Genomic DNA, 25,328 nt, shown 5'->3' with positions numbered 1-25,328 from the left:
AATCCTTTTTCACTTTTCCCTACAAATTATAATAAGTAATACATTTATTTGATAAGAAGCACCTGAAAAGAACTTTTGAGAATACCTGAAAACAACTTTGAGAATTCTATTGTTCTTCCAGTTAATAATGATGAATATAATTTTTTTAAAGATTTTATTTATTTATCTGACAGAGAGAGAGATCACAAGTAGGCAGAGAGGCAGGCAGAGAGAGAGGGGGAAGCAGGCTTCCTGTTGAGCAGAGAGCCTGATGCGGGGCTCAATCCCAGGACTCTGAGATCATGACCTGAGCCAAACGCAGAGGTTTAACCCGCTGAGCCATGCAGGTGCCCCATGACTAATATATATTTTTAATCTGTAGGACTTACTAGATGATCAATGACTATAAACAAACAATTCATATATGAGGAAACCCAAATACTAAAATGCTTGGAAGAATTGCTGGTCTTGCAAATAATTAAGGAAATTAAACTTTGAGGTACTCTATTATATCCAATAAATTAACAAACATGAATTAAGAACAGTAAGTCCAATGCTGACAGAGCTGTAAGGAAAATAAACACAATTAAAAATTATTAATGGCATTGTGAATTAGAATACTTTTTCTGAAAAGTAATCCAGCAAGTACTTAAATTGTACACTTACCAACTAATTCAACTCTGATGAAATCATCTCAAGAAAATATAAAAAAATTAATCGGTTGGTCTAGATTTACAATTGTATGTCTTTAAAGACTTATAGCATTTCTTAAATTTTTATTATTTATTTATTTAGAGAGCAGGGAGGGGAGGGGCAGAGGGAGAAAGAAAAATCTCAAGACAACTCTGTGCCAAGTGCAGAGCCCAATGCAGGGCTCAATATCATGATCCCAAGACCTGAGCTGAAATCGAGAGTCAGATGCTTAACTAACTGAGCCACTCAGGTGCCCCAAAACTCATAAAATTTTTTTAAAAGACCTTAAAAGTCTTTTGGTTCAATCTCAACATTTTGTTGATAAGGAAATTAAAATGTAGAAAGGCAAATCTGATTTGCCCAAAAAGCACAGTTCATCAGTAGCAGAGTAGGGCCTGAAATTCCTTATCCCATATCTCTTGCTACAACAGATGACAATGTGGGGATTAGGGGTATCAGCCATCGGTGCAGTCAAAAATATGCATATAACTTTTGACCCTACTTGCCTACTGTTGACCAGAAGCCTTACAGATAACAGTTGATTAACACATACTTTGTATGTTACATGTACTGCATACTGTATTCTTACAATAAGGTAAGCTAAAGAAAAGAAAATGTTATTAAGAAAATCACAAGGGAAAATACATTTATACTACTGTACTTTAAAAATCTACATATAAGTAGACCCACACAGTTCAAACATGGTGTTATCCAAGGGTCAACCATATATATACTACATAAACTATTCCACAGAAGCCTGAAACAATGACCCATAATTGACAAGCATAAGCAAATCAGCTTGATTAGATGATGTATTGTTCTTTCTAAACATCCCAATGGCCAGAACCAGTCCTAGACAAAGTATATCTTCTATTCTTTAAAACCCCTTAACAAATTTTCAGCAATTAAACCAACCTCCAGGATCTCCCCTTTCTTCATATTCTCAAGAAAATGTGTCAGTCCCATTAACCACTGCTCACTTTCAAATTCATATCAACAGCCATGACTTGTCATTGAGACCCAAAATGCCTACTTGATAACTCTACCTGTATATCTAATAGCCAAAACCAAACTATTTCTTTGGTAAAGCTGCACTAACTTTATAAACACACTTCTCTCTTACATGCATACACAGTATACTCTACAAATCCACCAGGAAGGGGATAAATTTGAACATGGGATTTTTACCTATACATATTATCAGTCAAAGGAGTTGATATTCTCAAGCAAATATGAGCTCCAGGAAAAAAACAGAAACAAAAACGAAAAACATTACAGGAGGGGCGCCTGGGTGGCTCTGTGGGTTAAGTCTCTCCCCTGCGCTCAGGTCATGGTCTCAGGGTCCTGGGATCAAGCCCCCACATCGGGCTCTCTGCTCAGCAGGGAGGCTGCTTCCCCTCCTCTCTCTCCGCCTGCCTCTCTGCCTACCTGTGATCTCTGTCTGTCAAATAAATAAATAAAATCTTTAAAACAAAACACAACAAATATTGTAGGAGTACAAGGGAGGGGTGGAGGCAAAAAGGCCAAAACCAGAACAACCTATCCCAGAGGAAACAGAATTTATGGTCCAGACCAAACACATTTCTTAGATAAGCATAACAAACATCCTCAGGAAACTAAAGAGGGACATTAGGAAAATAATAAGGAATAATAAAGAACCAACTAGAGATACTGGGTATTTTTTTGGAAAGATTTTATTTATTTATTTGACAGATCACAAGTAGGCAGAGAGGCAGGCAGAGAGAGAGGAGGAAGCAGAGAGCCCAGCGTGGGGATCGATCCCAAGACCCTGAGATCATGACCTGAGCCGAAGGCAGAGGCTTTAACCCACTGAGCCACCCAGGCGCCCCGAGATACTGGGTATTAAAAAAAAATGCAACAACTGAAAAATTTAAAGACAGGCTAAATAACAAAATAAATGCTTCAAAAATAAAATCACTAAGGAGATGATCAGGATGAGATGTTAGGAAGGTATAAATAAATAGAAAATATATATTACAGAAGTTTAAAAATATACAGGCTTAACAGAATGAGAAGACAACCCACAGACTGGGAGAAATACTTGCAAAAGATGTATCTGATATAGGACTCTTATCCAAAATATATAAAGAACACTTAAAACTCAACAATAAAACAAACTACCTGATTAAAAAATGGGGAAAAGACCTGGAAAGCAGATGCTCACCAAAGAAGATATATAGAAGACAAGTAAGCATATAAAAAGATGTTCCACATAATATATCACTAGAGAAATGTAAAGTAAAATAACAATGAGATACCACCATACCCCTATTAGAATAGCCAAAATCCAGGACATTGGGAACACCTAATGATGGCAAGAATGTGGGGCAACAAGAACTCTCATTTACTGCTGGTAAGGAATGCAAATGGCACATAGTCACTCCGGAAGACAGTCTGGCAGTTCCTTACAAAACTAGGCATACTCTTACCACATAATCCAGCAACCACACTTCTAGGCATTTACACATAGGAGCTGAAAACATGTCCACATAAAAAACTGCATGTGGATGTTCATAGTATCTTTATTCATAATTGCCACAACTTGGAAAGAACTAAGGTGTCCTTCAGTAGGTGAACAGATAAACTGCGATACATCCAGACAACGGAATATTACTCAATTATAAAAAGAAGTGAGCTATTAAGCCAGATAAGGACACATGCATATTACTGAGTGAAAAAAGTCAACATACTGAATGACAACAAAAGACCACATACTGAATGATTCCAACTATAGGACATTCTGGAAAAGGCAAAACTTGGAGACTATAAAAAGATAGGGGTTAGAGATTAGAGAGGAGGGATAAATAGGCTAAGTACAGAGGATTTTTAGGGCAGTGAAACTATTCTGTATCTGTCATTATATTAATGTCATTATACATTTGTCAAAACCTACAGAAGGTACAACACGAAGAGTGACCTGTAATGTAAACTATGGACTTCGAGTGATAATCATGTGTCAATGTAGGTTCACAAATTGTAACAAATGCCCCACTCTGGTGTGGGATGATTATTGCGGGGGAGGCTGTGCCTATGCTGGGATAGGAGTATATGGGAATTCTGTACTTTCTGTTCAATTTTGCTGTGAATCTAAAACTGCTCTAAAAAATAAGGGGCAATTGAAGAGAAAAAAATTGAAGAATTAGTTCTGAAGCCCCACCAAACACAGAGGCTAGAAAAATTAGAGTCAACATTTAAATAAAAGGACTTTCAGAGGTGGAAAAAAAAATGGAGGTGAGGAAATACTTAGAATAATGATGAAAAATCAATAAGCTTTAAAAAACTGATAGAAGAAAATGAATACAATATGAATCTAAGTAAAGGGTAACCACCAGAAGAATAAAAATAGAATACATAACTTTTGTTTGTTTGTTTGTTTTATTTGACAGGCAGAGATCACAAGTAGGCAGAGAGGCAGGCAGATAGAGAGAGAGGTGGAAGCAGGCTCCCTGCTGAGCAGAGAGCCCAATGCGGGACTCAATCCCAGGACCCTGGGATCATGACCCGAGCCAAAGGCAGAGGCTTTAACCCACCGAGCCACCCAGGTGCCCCTAGAATACATAACTTTTAAACTGGCACCAAAAGTTTTATTTATCCTTAGAAAATAGGAAAAAGAAGAAAGGAAAAGAAACTAAGGTAAACAGAAAAGATAAATAAGATGGCAGGAATAAATCCTAGTAGTATAAGGCAAAGGTTAGCATACTAGAAAAACTCTTAGCTTCTTGGAGGTAACATGGCAGTGTTCTGACTGATCCTTGAACAAAAAGAGGCATGTTCCAGTCTCTGGAGCTTTTCTACTTGCTGCTCTCCGTGCCTGGACTAGCATTCCCTGATGCCAGCCAAGCCAGCCCTTCCTCAGGCCCTCCTTTTTGGTCACCATCTCAAGTGAGGCTTTCCATGGCCACCCTATTTAAAAGGTCAACAGCCTTGCACATCCAACACTTCATATTCGCTTCCCTTGTTCTGATTTTCTCACCTTATGACTTTTCACTACCTAACATAGTACATTTTATATTACTCATTTTATTATCTCTTTCTTTGCCTCTCCACAAGATTTTAAGTTCAAGGAGGGTAGGAATTTTTCTGCTTTAGTCACTGCTATATAACCAGTCTCTAATACATTGCCTAGAGAATAGTGTGTGGTCAGTATTTGCTGAATGAATGAACAAGCTGAGTTGCCTGAAAGTAAAGAAATCATTTTAAAATGTGGCAGATACCATGATCTGAATGCCATGCAGAAATTAGAAGCAATTACATGAATGTACATAGCAACACCGATAAATTTTTTAAATTTACTGAACGAAAATAGGAGGAAACAGAAAAGAATGTATAACAGGATATCATTTATATACATTAAAAACGTGTTTTCAGAACAGCACTATAGTTTTCAAAGATACATTCAGGATCATATGCTAAATGTACTAAAGTGGAAATCTATAGGGGAAAAAGGGAATGAGAATGAAAAATGGAGTATAAAGAAAGATGAAATTGAAGCAGGGCTCCTGCTTTAGCACAGGCCAGTGATGAAAGAGTACCATGAAATGAGAAAGATTAAATCAATTCTCTATACCTAAGGTACTCTCACCCCACTTCCTCTCAAATCGAGATATCTGACCACTGGTTTCAACAAAACTCGAATCATCGTGACCTTGAGAAGACCCATTTCAGTAGAGGAGTGTTATTAGTAAGAACAAAAGCCCAACTGGAATGAGTGGAGGAGACAACAGTAGGAGGAGGTGAGGAAGTATCCATAACCCTCTGTAGGCATTTTGATGTGAAGGGGAGTTGGAAAACAGAGTGGCAACTGACAGAAGACGTGTAATCAACAGAGGCCTTTAAAAAAAAAAAAAAAGAATGAAATTAATTAACGGGGGTTATGCCAATGGCAATCACCCACAGAGAAAGAAAATGAGGATGAAGGAGAAAAAGAGGATGACTATAGAAGCAAAAGCCTGGAGAAAGTGTGAGAGGATGGGATGTAAAACATAGAGGGTCTGATCACAGAGACAAGGGTTCATTCACCTCACTGTAAAAACAAGCTTTCCATCATAATGTATTTAACAATACTTTTTCTGAATATTCAGGATTTGGTGAGGTAGGTTCTTAACCTTTTTAAAGTCATGAGCCCCTCTGAGAATCTGATTAGTGCTAAGGATCTTCTCTCCCTTAAAATACACCAACACATACATATTCAGATAAAACTTTACACACAACTTTAGGGGGTTCGCTGAGCCATGGTCCCCAAAGTAGTACATACACAAGTCTGTTTTTTTTTGTCTTTGTTTTTAATTTTTAATTAAGTATAACATACGTCTCAGAACAGTACAACTCCATGAATTTCAGTGTGAACATACCACCTATCATAAATATCTCCCAGGTCAAGAAATAGAACATTACCAGTAACAGGAAGCCCTCTGTCCCCTTCCAATCTTCCCAAAAAAGAACCACTATCTTGACTTTTAATGTGAGTCAAGCTTTGTCTGTTTCTGCTTTGTCTGTTTCTGCACTCTACATAAATGGAACACAGAAGGATTCATACACAATGTATTCTTTGGTCTAGCTTTTCTCACTCTCCAATGTGTGTTTGAGACAGTCATACACATAGTAGTAGTTTGTTAGTTTTCATTTCTGTATAGTTTTTCATTTTGAGAATATATCACAATTTTATTTATCCACTCTATTATTAATAGACTCTTGGCTTGTTTCCAATATTAGGCTATTATAAATAATTACAAAGTCATACAGAGTTTTCTACATTTCTAAGGCACAAGTGCAGGCATTAAAAAAATACCTATGAATAAAATTTCTAGGATGTAGGGTATGAATATATTTGACTTTGGTATATAATGCCAAACAGTGTTACAAAATGATTGTAAGAAGACCTTTTATTTGATGGGTAAGATGACTTTGAAATAAAAACTTTTTTCACACGCAGAAACATTCCTCTCACAGCTCTCTGAAACATTAGTCTGCTGTTGTTTTTGCTTTAATTAAGTCATTGCTGAACACAACTATACAAAGACTGTAAAAACAGGAGTTAAGTGCTCTGGAATCAGTTTGGCCAAGTTCAAATCCCGGCTGTATCCAATGTTAGATGATGGGATAAACAAACAAATACATGCTTCAGGTATTGCAAAAAAAGGGAACAAAAAGACACCTTAAATTTAACTCAAATAACTGTATTTAATAATAATTAATTATAATATATGTAATTATAAATTAATTATAAGTTAATGATTTAACAATGCAGTTTCATTTTAAAAAACAGAACTTTGCTGATTTTGCTTATCTTTTCCTTATTTTATGGCTTGGAATTGATTTTCCTGTGAATTAGATTAAGTGGTACCATAATCACTTCAATGCTTGATGACGTAAATATTTAGAGATGGGAAATTATGGTTCCAATTCTCTCATTCATTCATCTAATAAATATTTATCAAATGTTTATTGAAAAAGACATGTGTCAGTTTTACTTTTGACAGCCTAGCATCTGAACTCCCTTCCTGTGCTTGCAGAATCTGCTACTATGTATGTCTTAAAAGGAAGCTGGGACCTAAAATCAACCACAGAAGCCAAAGAGGCCACAGAGTTACTTTCCTATTTAGGGACCAGGCATATCAGCTAGTCAATTAGATGCTTTCATGCGGAATTTTAATCTAGACCTAGCATTGCTATGACAGTTAAAAATTCATTTTTAGGGCAGTAGCATAAAGCACACATTGGTGGTGTTCTAGCAATGGCATCTAGCGTCCTGGTAGTTGATGGTGTCTTAAACAGGAAAAGGGTAATTCTATAGCATCACTATGACTATGGTCTAGCCCTGAGGTTGGTTGGATTCCTATTTGTTCTCAGAGTCTCATTCTCCAGTCTTCCAGTCATTTCTGTAAGCTAACTAACATCCTTTCAATAAATATCTTTTCTTTTGCTTCAGTGAGCCAGAGTTGATTTCTGTTGTTTGCAATCAAGAATGGTAACATGACCATGTGCCAGGCTCTGTATTGGGTACTGGGAACACAAAGACAAATGATATGGCCCAGCCTTCCAGGAGTTAATAGAGAAGGCAAGTAAACAAGCAATTACCTTAAGTGGTAAGTCTATAACAGGAGTCATCACAGAAAGCACAAGAAAGACACACAGTTTAGGCTTGAGGAGTCAGAAAAGTAAGGGATGTCACGTAAATCTGGAAATATGACCAGGGTAATAGAGGAGAGATGAAAGGTTACCCCAAACAGAAGGAGCAACAAGTAAAAGACATACAACCTTTCCTCTGCTCATCACCTCCCTCTAACACAGTATCTAAGGCGAGTTTGAAGGACAAAAATGACAAAAGGCAGACTGGAGGGTTTGAGGAAGAGGATCAGAAATAGTCATAAAACTTGTGACCTGGGTGATGATGGTGGCATTACTGAGCTTGCTATATGAAAATGAACCTCATGCCTAAAACACTCACCCACTCACCACCACTGTTACTGCCTCCACCGGAAAGCTGGCCACAACCACTTTCCTTTTCTCTACTCTTCTCACCTACCTCAGTCACTTCTCAGAACAGTCAACTTAGGAGTTCTGGGGTTTTGGGGGGACTTTTGGTTGGTTCTTTGTGGTGGGGGAGGTGTAGGAATCATGAATGAGTGGATAAAGGAATTGAAAAGAGAAGTAAAGGTATTAACCAACAGATAAGAGTAGTGAAGCACATGGGCACCTGGTGGCTCTGTGGGTTAAAGCCTCTGCCTTCAGCCCAGGTCATGATCCCAGGGTCCTTGGATCGAGCCCCGCATCGGGCTCTCTGCTCGGCAGGGAGCCTGCTTCCTCCTCTCTCTCTGTCTGCCTCTCTGCCTACTTGTGATCTCTGTCTGTCGGATAAATAAATAAAAACTTAAAAAAAAAAAAGAGTAGTGAAGCACAGGGTCAACTGCTTACACTACTTTTGCCTAATGGTAGGTACAACTCTGCCAGAGAAAAAACTGATGTAAAATGTTTACGTAATAGCACATATGTGTGTATATGTATGCATGTTATGTGTGATGTTTCTTCAGAAATTCTAAAATTTCAGTAGTGATGTAGGTCATTTTTAGAGTTTAACCTTTTAAAATTATATTAGACTTACACTATGTATTATTTTCACCCTTTACTTCTTATAAGAACTATGATCTTCATTAGTTTTATAAGCTCTAGTATTTTCAGTCATCTACTGTATGGACATCTATGCTTGAATAGGAAAAAAAAAATCACCATAAAAGTAAACTAAAAAACTAACCAAAACCTAAGAAAAATCTGATAAAGGAGGCTGAAAACAATGATCAGTGACATGTCACTTTCTCAAAAGTGACACCAAAGTTATAGAACAAAATGATCTGAATATTCTAAAAATCTGTAATCTTCCTTTGAAGAAACTGGTATCCACTACCATGTGAAGGACAGATAGGAAAAAATAAGTTTCATTTCACTTTCATAAATTGAATGGTCTCAAAATTTACTTCAGTCATATCAAACTCCACACTACCTTTGCAAATTCATTTCTTTCTGCCAAAATGCCCTTGTTAAAATGGCCTGGGTCTGCATAATATTTGAGACCTGCTTTTTGAAGCCTTCCCCAACCCCTTTTTCAAGGAGAGACTGTTATTCTCAAGAGCATCCTGCATATATCTTCATTATGATTTTCACATTAATACTATAATCGTTTCTTTGAACATGTACTCTTCACAACGAGATTAGGAATTCTTTGAGAGTAGGCAATATTATATCTCTATCTCTGTAAACACCTGTTTTAGCAGTCTCCAGCAGAGAACAGGCAGTCAGCAAATGCTTGCTGAAGACAGAATGGCATGTATTCATGATGTTATTAATGTAAGGTTATTTGTGTTCATGAAATAGCATGACTCAAACTTCAAATTCTGTATGCAGAAGCTAAAAAATCAGCTCTCATTGCTTTTTATTTGAAAAAGGTAGATATTTTTACAGCTTTCAAAATAATCACCTATGGATTGGGAATGAAATAATTTTGTTACATCGGCTACTATATAAAGCCAATGAGTAAGTGGTCTCCTTTTTATTTAAAAAATGTTAATTTTATTTCACATTTAGTATTCCTTTGTAATCACCACCTTTAAGATATCTACTTAGCTTACATACTTCTCAGAGTTGTATACCCTGCATCTCCTCCCCTACCATAAAAGTAGGGCCTGCAATGTTCCATGAAACCTTGGTTTCATCTGCCGCAGCTGATTAGACCATACATAAACACTAGCCTCAAACTCCCTCAAACCCAAGGTCACAGAATCATGAGTGAATGTATGAATTTAAGAGTTGGAAGACTTGTTCGGTTATGCATAATGGTAAAAAAACAAAATGTAGCTAAAGAAAAATGAAGTGGACAAGTAGAGAGAAGCAGAGAGATCATGCTGCCCCAGAGTGGTAAGACACAGTCACCTGAGTTGCTGATGAGTTTCCAGTTCCTGGTTCCCCTCCCCTCATGAAGCCTGTCTGCATTTCTATCTTCAGATACTGTAAAATCCCCAGGATCCTTGCCATTAACATTAATTCCTTTTTTTTTTTAACATTAGTTTCAATTTGATTTGTAAGTTACAAACAAAAGAAATTTGATTTTAAAAACCTCAAAAAAGAAGAGGTCAAGTAGGAATACACAAGTGTCAGTTAATCATAGGAGGGGAAAAGTCTTGTTAAAAAATGGTTGTCCCATTGGAGGGCACCTGGGTGGCTCAGTGGGTTAAAGCCTCTGCTTTCGGCTCAGGTCATGATCCCAGGGTCCTGGGATGGAGCCCCACATCGGGCTCTCTGCTCAGCAGGGAGCCTGCTTCCTCCTCTCTCTGACTGCTTCTCTGCCTACTTGTAATCTCTGTCAAATAAATAAATAAAATCTTTAAAAAAAATGGTTGTCACATTGGTATCTTCAGGCACTCCTCAGCTTAAGAAAATAAAAACTATTCAGTAACCATAACAGGTTCAAACAACAGCCTATATATGTAACTTCAGCATAGCTGTGAGTCAGTATGAATAAAATTCTATTTCAAAGTACAGGAAAGAACCCAGATATTAAGGGAAAGGGAATATTTTAGATATTATTAGACCAAAACTTGTTTTTAAAAGAAAAATAATACTGCTTACTACAATTTTGACCACAAAATAGATGAGAGTTGTATCTTTTCTGGCGATAATAGCCAGACCTAGCTAATAAGCCTAAATATCATTATATAGTTTTCCCCACTCACATATACGTATTTCTTTTAAAAACATACCACTTCAGAGTCCTCAACTAAAATATTTAGTGGTAGAAGACAGTGCCCCTTTAAAAGAAAAAAAAAAAAAGGACGCATTGCCCAATAGCACTGCTATTACATGACACACTGGCTTTTAAAATAAGACTCTTATATTCGTTTTTCCATGTTTCTTTGATATTAACTTGTTAGCAAAAAGTTCCCTTTGACTTAAAAAAAATCACAACTAGTTTCTTTAGCAACAATTTTCATATGGATAGGGAAGAACAACGAATATCAGTAACATACTATTCCTAAATTCAAAACATACTTTTGAAAGAAAAACTGACCAGTTTCACCTAATCAAAACTGAGCAAGACTGGGAAAATCTACAAATGTAACAGCAAGTTCAGAGATAAAAACAAACAAAACAAAACAAACAGTACTTCTATTAAATTTGCCAAGATTATGTAGACAGTTGTGGCATTCAGAAAAAAATGAGGGAAACGTAGAGTCAAAGGAAGGGTTTATGAAAAATTGAGCAGTGATTGCCATAAAAAAGATCTAAAGCAAACAATTCTCAATTGTTTACAATAATGGAAGAAGGCAGAGGCATTCATAATTTTTAATAACTTTTATTGCTTCTATAATGTTTACTGAAATTAAGTTTGATTATGAGTACTTTATCTATAAATTTATTTTAAATCAAATACAGAAGAGATACTGCGCAGGTTTGGTTCAATAGTTGAGAAGTTTTCTAATTTCCCCATTGTGTCCCCTTGTTCAATCTTTCTCTACAACATGCTTCAGTTTATCTCCCAAATTAATAAAAATCCTAACCTTAGCAGAGCTACCATCCTCACACCTTAATCCATAATAGAAAAGGCTGGTTAAATGCTATAGTATAGGGTATGTGAAAATTAAGAGGAAATAAAGGGCACTGTTAGAGTTTAAACAGTATAATTAATAAGAAAAGTATGCTAAACCTAACTGTCTATCTACAGAAGAATGAATAAGAAAAGATGTGGGGCATGTGTGTGTAGGTGTTTTATACACACACACATACACACACACACACACACACACACACACACACACATGAATATCATGCAGCCATGAAAAAGGATGTGATTGGCAATGATGTGGATGGAACGAGAGGCTATTACACTAAGTGAAAGCAGTCAGTCAGAGAAAGACAAATACCATATGATTTCACTCATATGTAGAATTTAAGAAACAAAACAAATGAACACAGAGGAAGGGAAGGAAAAATAAGATAAAAATAAGAGAGGGAAGCAAACCATAAGACATTTTAACTATTGGGAACAAACTGAGTGTTGGAGGGGAGTGGCGGTGGCAGGGTAACTAGGTGATTGGCATTAAGGAGGACACTTGATGTAATGAACACTGGGTGTGACATGCAACTGATAAATCACTAAATTCTACCCTTGAAACTAATAATACACTATATGTTAACTAAATTGAATCTAAATGTAAAAAAAAAATTGGATAAGATTGTGACATTTGGGACAACATGGATGGACCTACAGGATATTTTGCTAAGTACAATAAGTCAGACTGAGAAAAGCAAATACCGTATGATTTCACTCATATGTGGAGCCTAAAAAAACAGAAATGAACAAAAAGCAGAATCAGACCTATAAATAGAACAAACTTATATGCAAACAATGAATCATAGAACACTACATCAAAAACTAGTGATGTACTATACGGTGACTAACTTAACATAAAAAAAGAAAAAAAAGAACAACAACAATAAAAGAACAAACGTACGGTTGCCAAAGGGGAGAGAGTAGGGGAATTGCCAAAATGGATGAAGGGGAGAGGGAGACCCAGGCTTCCAGTTATAGAATGAATAGGTCATGGGAATAAAAGGCACAGCATAGGGAATATAGTCAATGATACTGTAATAGCATTGTATGGTAACAGATGGTAGCTACATTTGTGATGAGCATAGTATAACGTATAGATAATCAAATCACTGTTGTACACTCAAAACTAACGTAGCACTGTGTTGTCAAACTGTGAAAAAAATTTTTTAAGTGTGCTGAAATTTAAATAATTAAATATAATTAAGAAATGCTAATCATCATTAATGCCAATTTCAATTTGTAACAAAACACCAAATGTTGGAGCTACTAGAAAGACTCATGGTCAACTTGCCATTACATTCTCAAAAGTTAGTAATTTATCTTTCACTTTAAAACCCAAGATTAGTTGGTTTGTTCATTCATTTGCTAATTCCAGATTGGTGAGGGGACACAGATACATAAAGCATTCTAGGAGCAATAACAGCCATATATATATATATATATATATATATATATTTATATTTATATTTATATTTATATTTATTGAATATTTACTAAGTGCCAGACACTGTTCTGAGCATTTACTTGCATTAACTAATTAAAGTTTCACAACAATCTTATGAAGATTTCACTATTCCTATTTTAAAGGAGAAGAAACAGAGATGACAGAGAACACAGGTAGTTAAATAGAGAAGCCAGGTTTCATTCCCAGACATTCTGGATCCAAAGCCAACCATCTTATTGAGTATCTTCATTGTGCCAGGCACTGTTTCTAGGTGTCTGAGATATAACATAGTTACTAATAGATTATTTCACAAGGGACTTGATATCTAGCCAAGAGTCTGGGTCCGAGGTGGCTTTCTGGAGGAAGTAATGCTTAGGCTGAGTCTTTTTTTTTTTTTTTTTAAGATTTCATTTATTTATTTGAGAAAGAGAGAGTGTACACAGAGTTAGAAGGAAAAGCAGACTCCCCACTGAGCAGGGAGCCCCACATGGTGCTTGATCCCAGGACCAAGATCATGACCTGAGCTGAAGGCAGACACTTTGCCAACTGAGCCACCCAGGCAGCCCTAGGCTGAGTCTTAAAAGACACAAAAGAGTTAGACAGGCAAAAGCAAAAGGGAAGGAGAAAATGAAGTTATTCCAAGAAGGGCTACATAAGAAATGGTCAACAATTCAGACATAGTTTTACATTCAGGGAATCTTAAAAAAGTAGCTCCGTATGGCTAGAGTGGAAAATGGAAAGCAGAAATTGTAGGAGTTAGGATTAGAGAACCAGTCAGAGGCCAAACCATGTTCAAACTCAATGACATGGTAAGGAGTTCAACTTTATCCAATTGACAATGGGGAGTCAATGAAAAATCTTCAAAGTGCATTTTAGACACACCTGTTTAGCATTCTGAGAAGATGAACCTCAGGGAGATGAAAGTGAAGATAGGAACACCAGCCACAGAGTAAGGAAGTAGTTCCTAACAAGACAGTGGTTAGAATAGGGATGCTTGGGGAGGGACTGATTCAGAATATATTTAGGAGGTAAAGCCAGCAGAATTCAGTAAATGAATGGATGGGAGTGAAAAAGAGTGGGAGGCATCATGAATGACTCCTAAATTCCTGGGATGATGAACTTCATAGTAGATTATGACGTCTTTGGAAGGTAACAGATCAAAACAAAACTTCAGGTAGGTATGTAAATTCAGTTCGGACAGCGGAGTTTGAGGTAAAGATAAGTAAGTGGTTGTATAAAATAATCTGATGCTCTGGAAAGATATTAATGCTGGGAAAACAGTTTGGTGAATAATTTGGTGATATATAGTAACTAAACCACAGAGGTACTGTGACTTACTAGGGAAAATGTGAAGGCTGAGAAGCAGCAATCAGCCAATCCCAAGAATACCACTTCTAATGGGAGAGGCAGAATAAACGAAAGAGGGCAGCACAGTGGAAGTCAAGGGGCAGAGAGTTTCATGAGAAAAATTATTGTTATTGCTTATTTCAGGAAGTAGAAATTATACTGTAGTGGGATAAAGAAAAAAATGGGAGGAAAAAAGGTAATTTCAGCAAATGCAGAGTGTTCTATCAATATTCTCATCTATAAAATTGAGATAATGGGTTATTCTGAGTACTGAATGACTTATTGCATCGAACTTCACATATAATAAACACTATAGGCCTTCATGGACTCTATTTACCCTTGCTCACTATACTTGGCCTTCTTTGCCAGGTGTTTTTGTTCTCATCCCAAACTTCTTTGTACTGCAAGGCTTTGTACCTGATGCTTTCCAACAAGGATCCTCTCTTCCCTCAGCTCTTCACATAACTGACTCTTTCTCATCTGTCAACTATCATCTCTTAAAAAAGGGCCTCCCAGGGCTCCTGGGTGGCTCAGTGGGTTAAGCCTCTGCCTTAGGCTCAGGTCATGATCTCAGGGTCCTGGGATCGAGCTCCACATCAGGCTCTCTGCTCAGCAGGGAGCCTGCTTCCCCCTCTCTCTCTACCTGCCTCTCTGCCAACTTGTGATTTCTCTGTCAAATAAATAAATAAAATCTTTTAAAAAAAAGGACTTCCCAAGGAAGTACCCTCTTCTAGTCATTTTCTCATATCATCCTGTTTTATTTCCTTCATAACTTTTACCACTCTTTGAAGCTCTCTTCTTTAATTAGTGGTAATATAGCAAAGTGATTGAGAATGCAGGCTCCACAGTTGGAGGACTGGCTGCATTCAAATTCTAGCTCTGCCATGGACTAGCTATGTGACCTTGGACAAGTTGCTTCATCTCTCAGTGTCTTAATTTCCTCATATTTAAAAGAGGCAAAGTAATAAAGTACTTCCCCCCACCAGGCCTCTTGAAGGAATTAAATTAATTAATCCATATAAAATTATTGTAAGAATACAGGTACCTTCTGAGCACTCAATTATATATTTACTTGTAATGATCTTTAATCCTCCACTAAATGGCACACTTCAACATGTACTATTAAAAATCTTTGAAGCTATAACACATAGATCAATGGAACAGAATAGAAAGCCCAGAAATAAACCCTCAACTCTATGGTCAACTAATCTTCAACAAAGCAGGAAAGAATGTCCAATGGAAAAAAGACAGTCTCTTCAACAAATGGTGTTGGGAAAATTGGACAGCCACATGCAGAAAAATGAAACTGGACCATTTCCTTACACCATACAAAAAAATGGACTCAAAATGGATGAAGGACCTCAATGTGAGAAAGGAATCCATCAAAATCCTCGAGGAGAACACAGGCAGCAACCTCTTCAACCTCAGCCACAGCAACCTCTTCCTAGGAACATTGCCAAAGGCAAGGGAAGCAAGGGCAAAAATGAACTATTGGGACTTCATCAAGATCAAAAGCCTCTGCACAGCAAAGGAAACAGTCAACAAAACCAAAAGACAACTGACAGAATGGGAGAATATATTTGCAAACGACATATCAGATAAAGGGCTAGTATCCAAAATCTATAAAGAACTTATCAAACTCAACACCCAAAGAACAAATAATCCAATCAAGAAATGGGCAGAGGACATGAACAGACATTTCTGCAAAGAAGACATCCAGGTGGCCAACAGACACATGAAAAAGTGCTCCACATCACTCAACATCAGGGAACTACAAATCAAAACCACAATGAGATACCACCTCACACCAGTCAGAATGGCTAAAATTAACAAGTCAGGAAATGACAGCTGCTGGTGAGGATGCAGAGAAAGGGGAACCCTCCTACACTGTTGGTGGGAATGCAAGCTGGCACAACCACTCTGGAAAACAGCATGGAGGTTCCTCAAAAAGTTGAAAATAGAGCTACCCTACAGCCCAGCAATCGCACTACTGGGTATTTACCCTAAAGATACAAACGTAGTGATCCGAAGGGGTACGTGCACCCGGATGTTTAGAGCAGCAATGTCCGCAATAGCCAAACTATGGAAAGAACCTAGATGTCCATCAACAGATGAATGGATAAAGAAGATGTGGTATACATATACAATGGAATACTATGCAGCCATCAAAATAAATGAAATCTTGCCATTTGCGATGATGTGGATGGAACTAGAGGGCACTATGCTGAGCGAAATAAGTCAATCAGAGAAAGACAATTATCATATGATCTCCCTGATATGAGAAAGTTGAGAAGCAACATGGGGGGCTTGGGGGGTAGGAAAAGAATAAATGAAACAAGATGGGATCTGGAGGGAGACAAACCATAAGAGACTCTTAATCTTACAAAACAAACTGAGGGTTGCCGGGGGGAGTGGGGGGAAGGAGAGGGTGGTGGGGTTATGGACATTGGGGAAGGTATGTGCTATGGTGAGAGCTGTGAAGTGTGTAAACCTGGCGATGCACAGACCTGTACCCTTGGGGCTAATAATACATTATGTGTTAATAAAAAATTTAAAAATATATTTGAAGCTATAAAAACTCTCAGTCCAAATCATAAAGATGTCAACAAACAACCAAATGAAGGAATAACTTTCTGGCTAAACCTCAAGAAATACCACTTTCACAGACTGGATTTTATTTTATTTTATTTTTTAATTTTTATTTTTTTACCACAAAAGTGGCAGGGGAGGCCATACAGAACAAAGATTCCATAATTAAGCAAGGGAATACTAGCCTTTTATCTGATAATTTTTTGATAAATTTTGATAAATTTCTGGTAAGATGTAATTACTATGTAACTTAGACTAACTTATAAAAAGTAAAATTAAAATATGGGGGACAAGCAAAAAAAAGGTTCTGAAGAGTTCTGACCTATATAACTGTGGAAAACAGTGCTTTGACTGGAAACTCTAAGACTAAAGACAAAAGAACTATACATGAAAATGCTCTAGTTGGTACAGTTGCTTCTCTTGTACATGTATGACAAGACTGGCTGACCAAATAAGTAAATGGATGGCAGATGGTGAGAGTCAGGTTTCTTACTTTTGGAGAGGGAGGTTATACATAAGCAAGGAGGTATAGCTAGAATGAATCAGACGGTACTGAAGTAAAGTCAAAGATTAAGAGTATAAATTCATGTTTAGCTTCATATAGATACACATGGATAGATACAAAAATAGCTGTATATTTGTATATGTGGATTAAGATGCATACATACATTTCCTAGGTCTGTGCCCTGAGAAGGCCAAGAAACAATGATATCCCGGCATCAATGAACACATCCAGGGCCCAGATCTTGGTTTCTAATATTCTCTAATAGAAGAAACCAGGGATCCTTGGAGAAAGATTGATTGCAGGGCTGAGGCAGGGAATATGCAGATGAGTTTGGAGCGCCTTATAGTACCAGAAAGTAAAGAAGTGCTAAAAAACACAAAACAGTAGTGTATGTCCTATTGGTCACAGGAACTAACCTGAAAGAGGTAGAACAGTTTAAACAACAAAATTAAGTAGTATAAGGATAATAACCCAAAGTTATAAAATGAGTATCCTTGACTCCATATGGACTGAATAAATAAATAAATGGAGGGAAGAGAAAAATCTCCCTTACAGAAGAATTCCAAATAATTTTGCTGATACTTCCCCATCAAGGAGTGGGAACTTAATTCCCCACCCACTAAGTATGGTCTCCACTTAGTGATTTGCTTCCAAAAGGTAAAGTATGGGAAAATTTTACAATAGAGAAACAAACATTGCTTCCACCAGGTGACTGAGGTTAAAAATACCACTGATAAGTCATATTGATAGTATGTACCCTTGATATTTAGATATAGATATAGATACAGATATAGATATAGATATATAGATAGAACAGAATTTTACCTCTGTGGTCGTCCTTTCCCAAACCCAAACCCCAGTCTAACTCTGAGAAAAATATCATGCAAACCCAAACTGGGGGACACTTTACAAAATATCTGACCCAAACTCCTCAAAACTGTCAAGGCCATCAAAACAAGGAAAATTGAAAAAGCCAGTTACAGCCCAGAGGAGCCAAAGGAAACGTGACGACTAAGTGTACCGTGGGATTATGGACGGGATTCTGGAATCCAGAAAGGACATTAGTTAAAACTAATGATTCCAAGTAAAATATGGACTTTAGTTAATAGTAATGTTCCAATATTGGTTCCTTGGTTGTAACAAATCTAACAAAGAAATGTCAGATATTAACAACAGGGAAAATTGGGTACAGGGTACATGGTAACTCCCTGCAACTTTTCTACAAATATAAAACTACTCCAAATTAAGTTTATTCAAAATGATAATAATAGGGAAGCTATTATCTTAATCAGATTGATTTTGGTCCTTTAAGTCATATAGTAGGTTGGACAAAAACAGAAATACAGTTAGTACTGTGCAAAACAATCTCAACATTGATGAATAGTTTACCATATCGTACATGTAAGTGCCTATGGTCATTTAATATGTGCACATTCTTATTCCTTAGTTGGTAAGCACTTTCGAAGCAGAAACTCTCCTCCAGAGGACTCATATTTTGGATGAAAGAAAAATTGTGGTACTAATTATATTAATAAAAATTCTACCTGGCTTTTGAAGTCCAAAAAGTTTAAATAGTTTTAGGTAAAATATATTTATAGTACATTACATTTCCTCATAGTTTCAGGAAGAGAAGAACATAGATACATATTTTAAGAAAGTACATTGTAAAGTTGACTAATAATATACTATATTGTAAAATTCACAATAACTTAGGTCCATAATGGTCATTGTTCAAGAAATTTGGAAACTTCAAAACACAAATACAAACAAACTTTACCAACAAACAAACTTCACTAACATTTGTAAATATCTTGAATACATTAAAAAAAAAAACCCTCCTATAGCGCAGTACAAAAAACAGCCCAAGAGAAAATGCATAAAGGACAGGTACAAGCAAATCACTCAAGAGACAACCAAAAATGCTCATATATAAGAAAAGATGAAAGGAAATAAAAATAGAAAACTCAAATGCCATTTCACACCAATCAGATTGGAAAAAAATAAAAAGTCTGACAACATTAACTGTTGGTATGGAGGAACAGAAAATGTTTGTCAATATCATATAAATATTCCGTATAGAGAAAGATGCATATATCTTAAGACCCTGCAATTTGATGATCAGATACATGACCTGGAGAAACACTGATATGTGTGCTTCAGGAGATACAAGGATGTTCACAAGGCACTGTTATAAAACATTAAAAATGAAAACAATCAATATTCATTAATAGAGTAAATGATAAATTGCAGTATATCCTCTTGTGGAACACTACACACCAGTCAACACAAATGAGCCAGACCTACAAGGGCCAAGAAGAATGGCAGAGGGGGGTAAAAATTTAAAGTTTCAAAATATGTATACCATGACAAAATCATATCAGCAGCTGCTTAAATTAGCCAGCACTTAAAAAAAGTTGGGGGGGCAGGCACCTGGGTAGCTCAGTGGGTTAAGCCTCTGTCTTCGGCTCAGGTCAAGATCTCAGGCTCCTGGGATGAGCCCTGCATCAGGCTCTCTGCTCAGCGGGGAGCCGGCTTTCCCCCCTCTCTTTCTGCCTGCCTCTCTGCCTACTTGTGATCTCCGCCTGTCAAATAAATAAATAAATAAATCTTTTTTAAAAAGGAGGGGGCAGGCACAGTTTTAAGCACCTTATATAAATAGACTCATTTGCTTTCTACAACAACCTTATGAGGTAGGCAGATCTATTATTCCTATCTGATAGATGAGGAGGCATGGAAGATTTAAAAATTTTCCTAAGGTCACAAAACTATTAAGTAGCAGAGTCCAGATTTAAATCAAGGGAGTATGGCTCCAAAGCCCACAGCTCTCCAAAAGCATTGAAGGCAATGTCATGTACTGCTCATATGTAAGGTTTATTAAAAGGTAAAACGGAAGGATACACATCAAATTTATCATAACAATTGACTTTGGGAGGGGCTATGAAGAGGGATGGAGGGAGGATAAAACTGAGGAGTACAAAAAGGACTTTAACTTTATCAGCGATGTTCAAGTACAGTATAAAGTTTATCTGCTCTTTAAGCATTCAGTGTGATAACTAAGATATACATAGTTTTTTTTTAAGATTTTATTCATTTATTTGACAGAGAGAGAGATCACAAGTAGGCAGAGAAGGGGGGGGAGCAGGCTCCCTGCTGAGCAGAGAGTCCGATGCAGGGCTCTATCCCAGGACCCTGCGATCATGACCTGAGCAGAAGGCAGAGGCTTAACTGACTGAGCCACCCAGACACCCCAATATACATAGTTTTTTTATATTAAAAATATATCTGAAACAAAAATGAAAAAATGTTAACATTTGGTATGATGAGTATATGTGTGCTTACTACTTTTTTTGGTATCTTTAAAGCTTTTCAAGAAAATGTATCATCTATAAAATATTACCATAAAAATAAAAAGAAATTTAAGAAATTTCCAATCTCCCTATTTCAGCTTTTATTTGGAAATGAAAACAGGTAAACTGTGAATTTATGTACATATGTACATGGAAAATGCATTTTTATATAGATCCAAAGAGATACTAACAGTACAGCAGAAATAGTTTCTCTTACTATACATTTTGATGACTCACTATTCTTAGTGAATAAAGTATAGCAACAGCAGGAAAACTCCCTTGATATTTTTCTTGATAGTTTGTCTCTTCTCCCTACTGGTTTCTACTTGTTTGTGCTTTTTAAAAGAAGGAAACAAGGCACTGAGAATCACACACTTTGAAAATAACAGTAACAGCTGTCCTTCTGAATATAAGATTCTCCAACATAAAATCAAGTAATGTTCCAAAACCTCACTGCCGTGAGCAGTGAACAGGAAAAGCAGAGTACACAGTATGCACTGCTGGCCCAAGGAAGAAAGGGTTCTCAGCCAGAGTTTCAGGACAGAAATGATGTTTCATTTACCTCTGTATTTTCAGTGACTAGCAAAATATCTGGCACTTCATAAACATTCCAAGCTTGCTATCTACTGACTGATGGGGTGAAGAGGGAAAGACTCAGTCAAGCAGTCCATCAACAGGTGGCACTATCAATATAAAACAGTTTGGGTGTAAGATCCAAATAGAAAAGAGGTTGGAGAGTAACGATGTGAATTAATAGAAGCACATCGAATAGAAGCACATAGAATACATATGTAAAACCACTGAAGGTCGGTGCTGGTAACCAGAAGAGTGCCTTCACCTAAATTATTAGCTCCTTCCATTATTGCATACTGCATAAGCACCATACTTTGAGTTAGCTTTCTAATAATGAATCATAAGATAGTCTTCCTATTGGAGTAGTGGTTTTGTGGGATTTGGGGGATTTTCTCCTATGACCCTTAAAACCCTTTTAATGTCACTCTTGTCATTACTACAGTAATACTATTCAGAAGATAGGACAAAGTATAAACACTTCCTATCATCCCATCAACCAGACACCTTTTAATATTTTATTAAAATATTTATTTCTGAGGTGCCTGGGTGGCTCAGTCAGTTGAACATCTGCCTTCAGCTCAGGTCATCATCTCAGAGTCCTGGGATGGAGCCCCGTGTTGGGCTCCCTGCTCAGCGGGTAGTCTGCCTTTCCCCCTCCAAAAGCCTCTCTCTCAGCTCATGCTTTTTGCTCTCTCAAATAAATAAATAAAATCTTAAAAAAATTTATTTCCTGCCAATTTTCTTATGTATATGTGATATACTATAAATAATAACAAAGTATATTCTTTATATTCTTACTTTTCTCTCAACACTATACTGTACTTTCTCATGTCAGTAAATATTTCTGAAAATGGGACCCTTAAAAACTGCATCTACCACATGGATTATCATTTGTTTCACTATTCCTCTATTATATGGCATTTTGACTATTATAAATTTTTCCCTACTACAGTAACAAACTATATAAATTAATCCTTTTATGTATAAAGTTCTACACTGCTGTTTTAGAATTCAAAGTGGTAACTAGGATACACACTAATAAAGCATAGAGTGCTTCATTTCTCCCCAACTCACAAATTCTATTAAGCAATGATCAATAATCTAGGGTATTAAACAAAGAGGAAGTTTTTTTTATCAGCTTTCCTTCAGTCTGTCTCATCTTCCACATCTGGTAAGAAAGAGGAAAGCCCCCAGATAAGCCTCTAACAGCAGAGAGGACAAGAATAACCAGTCAATTTTCCTGCTAGAGCCACTTTTGTTTTCCACTTGGAATGAGCCATCAATTTAAATAGGAATGATACAAGATTTGTAATATACATCTCTATCTGTATCAGTGCTTAAATCTAGGTTTCCATAGTAGGTAGACTATTTAGAAGAATTCTGGAAACAAAAAGGTAGTATAAATAGTATCACTCAATGAAAAAATAAGTTGTGTTTTTTTTTACAACTCTGCCATGATTTTTATTTTTGAATGAATTAATAAATGTCATATACTCTATTCCTTCTTATAGCTTTCCAATTATTCTAAATATTATTCAGGCTGCCATAAATAGGCCAATAGCTCCAGGAGCTTAAGAATCAATAACTATTTAAGCCAGTGGTAATTCATGTGGAAAAGTTCAGAACAAATCAGCATCAGCTTCCTGGCTCTCTTGCACAAACAAAAAATTTATATCGCTTCACCAGTTTTCTAAAGTGTAAATTTGTGTACATAAATTTAAAACTCAGGCCAAAATTTACTCTTATTTTATTTCTATTGGGCTGGTGTCAAGGTCAATTAATTTTCCTAAAAAGTACATTCTTTAAAAATTCCACAATGAAGTAAGTCTATCTTTGATCATTCAGAAAAAGAACATTATATAACATATATATAATGATGATGATGGCATGATATATGGTAGTCTGGACTACTGAGAGCTGCAGTTCAAAGGGAAATTGTGAAAATGAAGTAAAAGTTGTCCAGAATGTTTAATTCTGGCCAAAACAAAACAAAGTACCCATAAGAGAAGCCAAATGTAATCTTTTATTTCATTACAAGTTCAAACAGGGTTCAAATGGCTCAGAAATTCTGTATACTTAAGTTTTCAAAAGCTGGATCCCAGATCTACTCTAAACATAAACTGAATAACTTGCCTAAGAGTCCTTACTTACCACCTAATCTTAGGTCCCCCAGAGACTACTTTTTACAATAATCTCAAATGTACTACAATAGATTAGTGTAACCTGGGCTACGCTGTTTACAGGTGTCTCCGCCTCCTTTCCCCAAGAGGAGAGAAGAGGTAAATTAGAGCAAGCAAAAATAGAGACTATATACCAAACAACAGCTTGCAATCTTGTAAAATTGCTTTTTACACACTTGGACTATTATTTTAATTAAGGTACAATGCGTTTGAAAGAATAACATATTCACAGAGTAATACAATTTCTGTCCTCACGAGTCTCTAGCTGGCTGACACGCGTTTTCTCCTCAAATAAATACATGCCTGTTGACTGATGCCTGTCCTGCTGTTGCAAACAACAAATAACTGTCCTGTAAGACAAAAACCCTTCTCTAAGCCTCCAGGCGTAACCATACGTTTGAATTAAAAACACTCTGGAACAATAACAAAAATCTTCCAACACATCTGTCATTTAAAAGCACGATAATGAAAAACTGTCGCTGCGACCCAGTTTTGGGTCACAAGCTTTTTTCCTTTTTCTCCTCCCCCCCACCCCACGAAAGCGATAAACTTCAAAGGGAATGGTGGAGACCAGAAACATTTACCCCTTTCCCCCCGCAAAAACAGACACACACACACGAGCGAGCGAGCGAGCGCGCGCGCGCGCACACACGCGCACACACACACACACACACACACACACACACACACACAAAATGCAACTGACCAACTTGAAAGCTAACCCGGCCCACGGTGGCTAGGGTTGGCTAAGCAGACCCTTGAGAGGAAAATCGGGCCTCTGGGGGCCCTCCAGGCTCCCGCCGCCGCCTGTTTAAAATATCGAGCAGGTGGGATTCCGGAAGGCCACCTCCGTCTTACGTAACGAGCTTGTCAAAATCCCAGCTCAGGACCTCCCCTCTCACCGCCCCCGCCCCCACCCCACCCCCACCTCCTAACAACAAGAGCCCCGAACCAGCCCGGAATAGAAAATCTGGAATGAAAACACCGGAGCCCCCCACGCGTCCGACACAGAGGTGCGGGCGCTACTCTCAATACCGCCGCGCCAGCCCGGAGCGGACCCAGTCCGCCGGGAACCGTCCGGCTCTGAGAAGCCCCCGGGCGGAGGTCGCGGCCATCCGCACCACCTCTCCGAGCCCGGCCGACCCCGCTCCCGCTACCGCGGCTGTCACCGCTCGGGGCCGTGACAGCTCCACATGCCACCGCTGTCCGCGCCGCCACCCCCGCACTCACCTCACCGCTGGCTCCAGCGCGAGCAGCGGGTCGAGCTTGGAGAGTGGTGCCCAGTCCCTTCCAGACGGCGGCGGGACACGAGGGGCTGAATGCCGCGGCGCTCTAAACCCGCTTAGCTCATCCCCAGCCCGGCGCTCCGCCCTGCGCGGCACCCCCGCCCGCCCAGGCCTGCCGTCTCAGTCAGACGGGACTCCCCCTCCCCTCGCAGCCGCCGCTGCCTCCGCCTCCTTCTCTGGCTCCAGCCGCCGCGGCCGCCGCCACTGCGACTGGTGCCATCTTGGCAGTGACGGAGGGGCGGGGGCGGGGATCGCTGCCCATA

General features: G+C 37.9%; 1 protein-coding gene across 7 annotated transcripts in view; it reads right to left on the bottom strand.

Annotated features, from left to right (window-relative positions):
- DENND4A (DENN domain containing 4A) overlaps window positions 1-25,328 on the bottom strand; it is a 139,201-nt gene that overhangs the window by 98,792 nt on the left and 15,081 nt on the right. For 6 of the 7 annotated variants that reach the window (XM_032864674.1, XM_032864669.1, XM_032864664.1 and 3 more), the window contains exon 1: window positions 25,010-25,276. The exons of the other annotated variant lie outside the window; for it this stretch is intronic. The gene's annotated coding sequence lies outside the window, so the exon portion shown is untranslated. Of the gene's footprint in view, window positions 1-25,009; window positions 25,277-25,328 lie in introns of those variants that run through there. 7 annotated transcript variants of the gene reach the window in all.

The sequence above is a fragment of the Lontra canadensis genome, unplaced genomic scaffold (assembly GCF_010015895.1).
Source record: "Lontra canadensis isolate GAN:19392208 unplaced genomic scaffold, GSC_riverotter_1.0 scaffold28, whole genome shotgun sequence".
NCBI lineage: Eukaryota > Metazoa > Chordata > Mammalia > Carnivora > Mustelidae > Lontra > Lontra canadensis.
The sequence above is the reverse complement of the archived record's forward strand: the minus strand, read 5'-3'. Positions and strand labels throughout refer to the sequence as shown.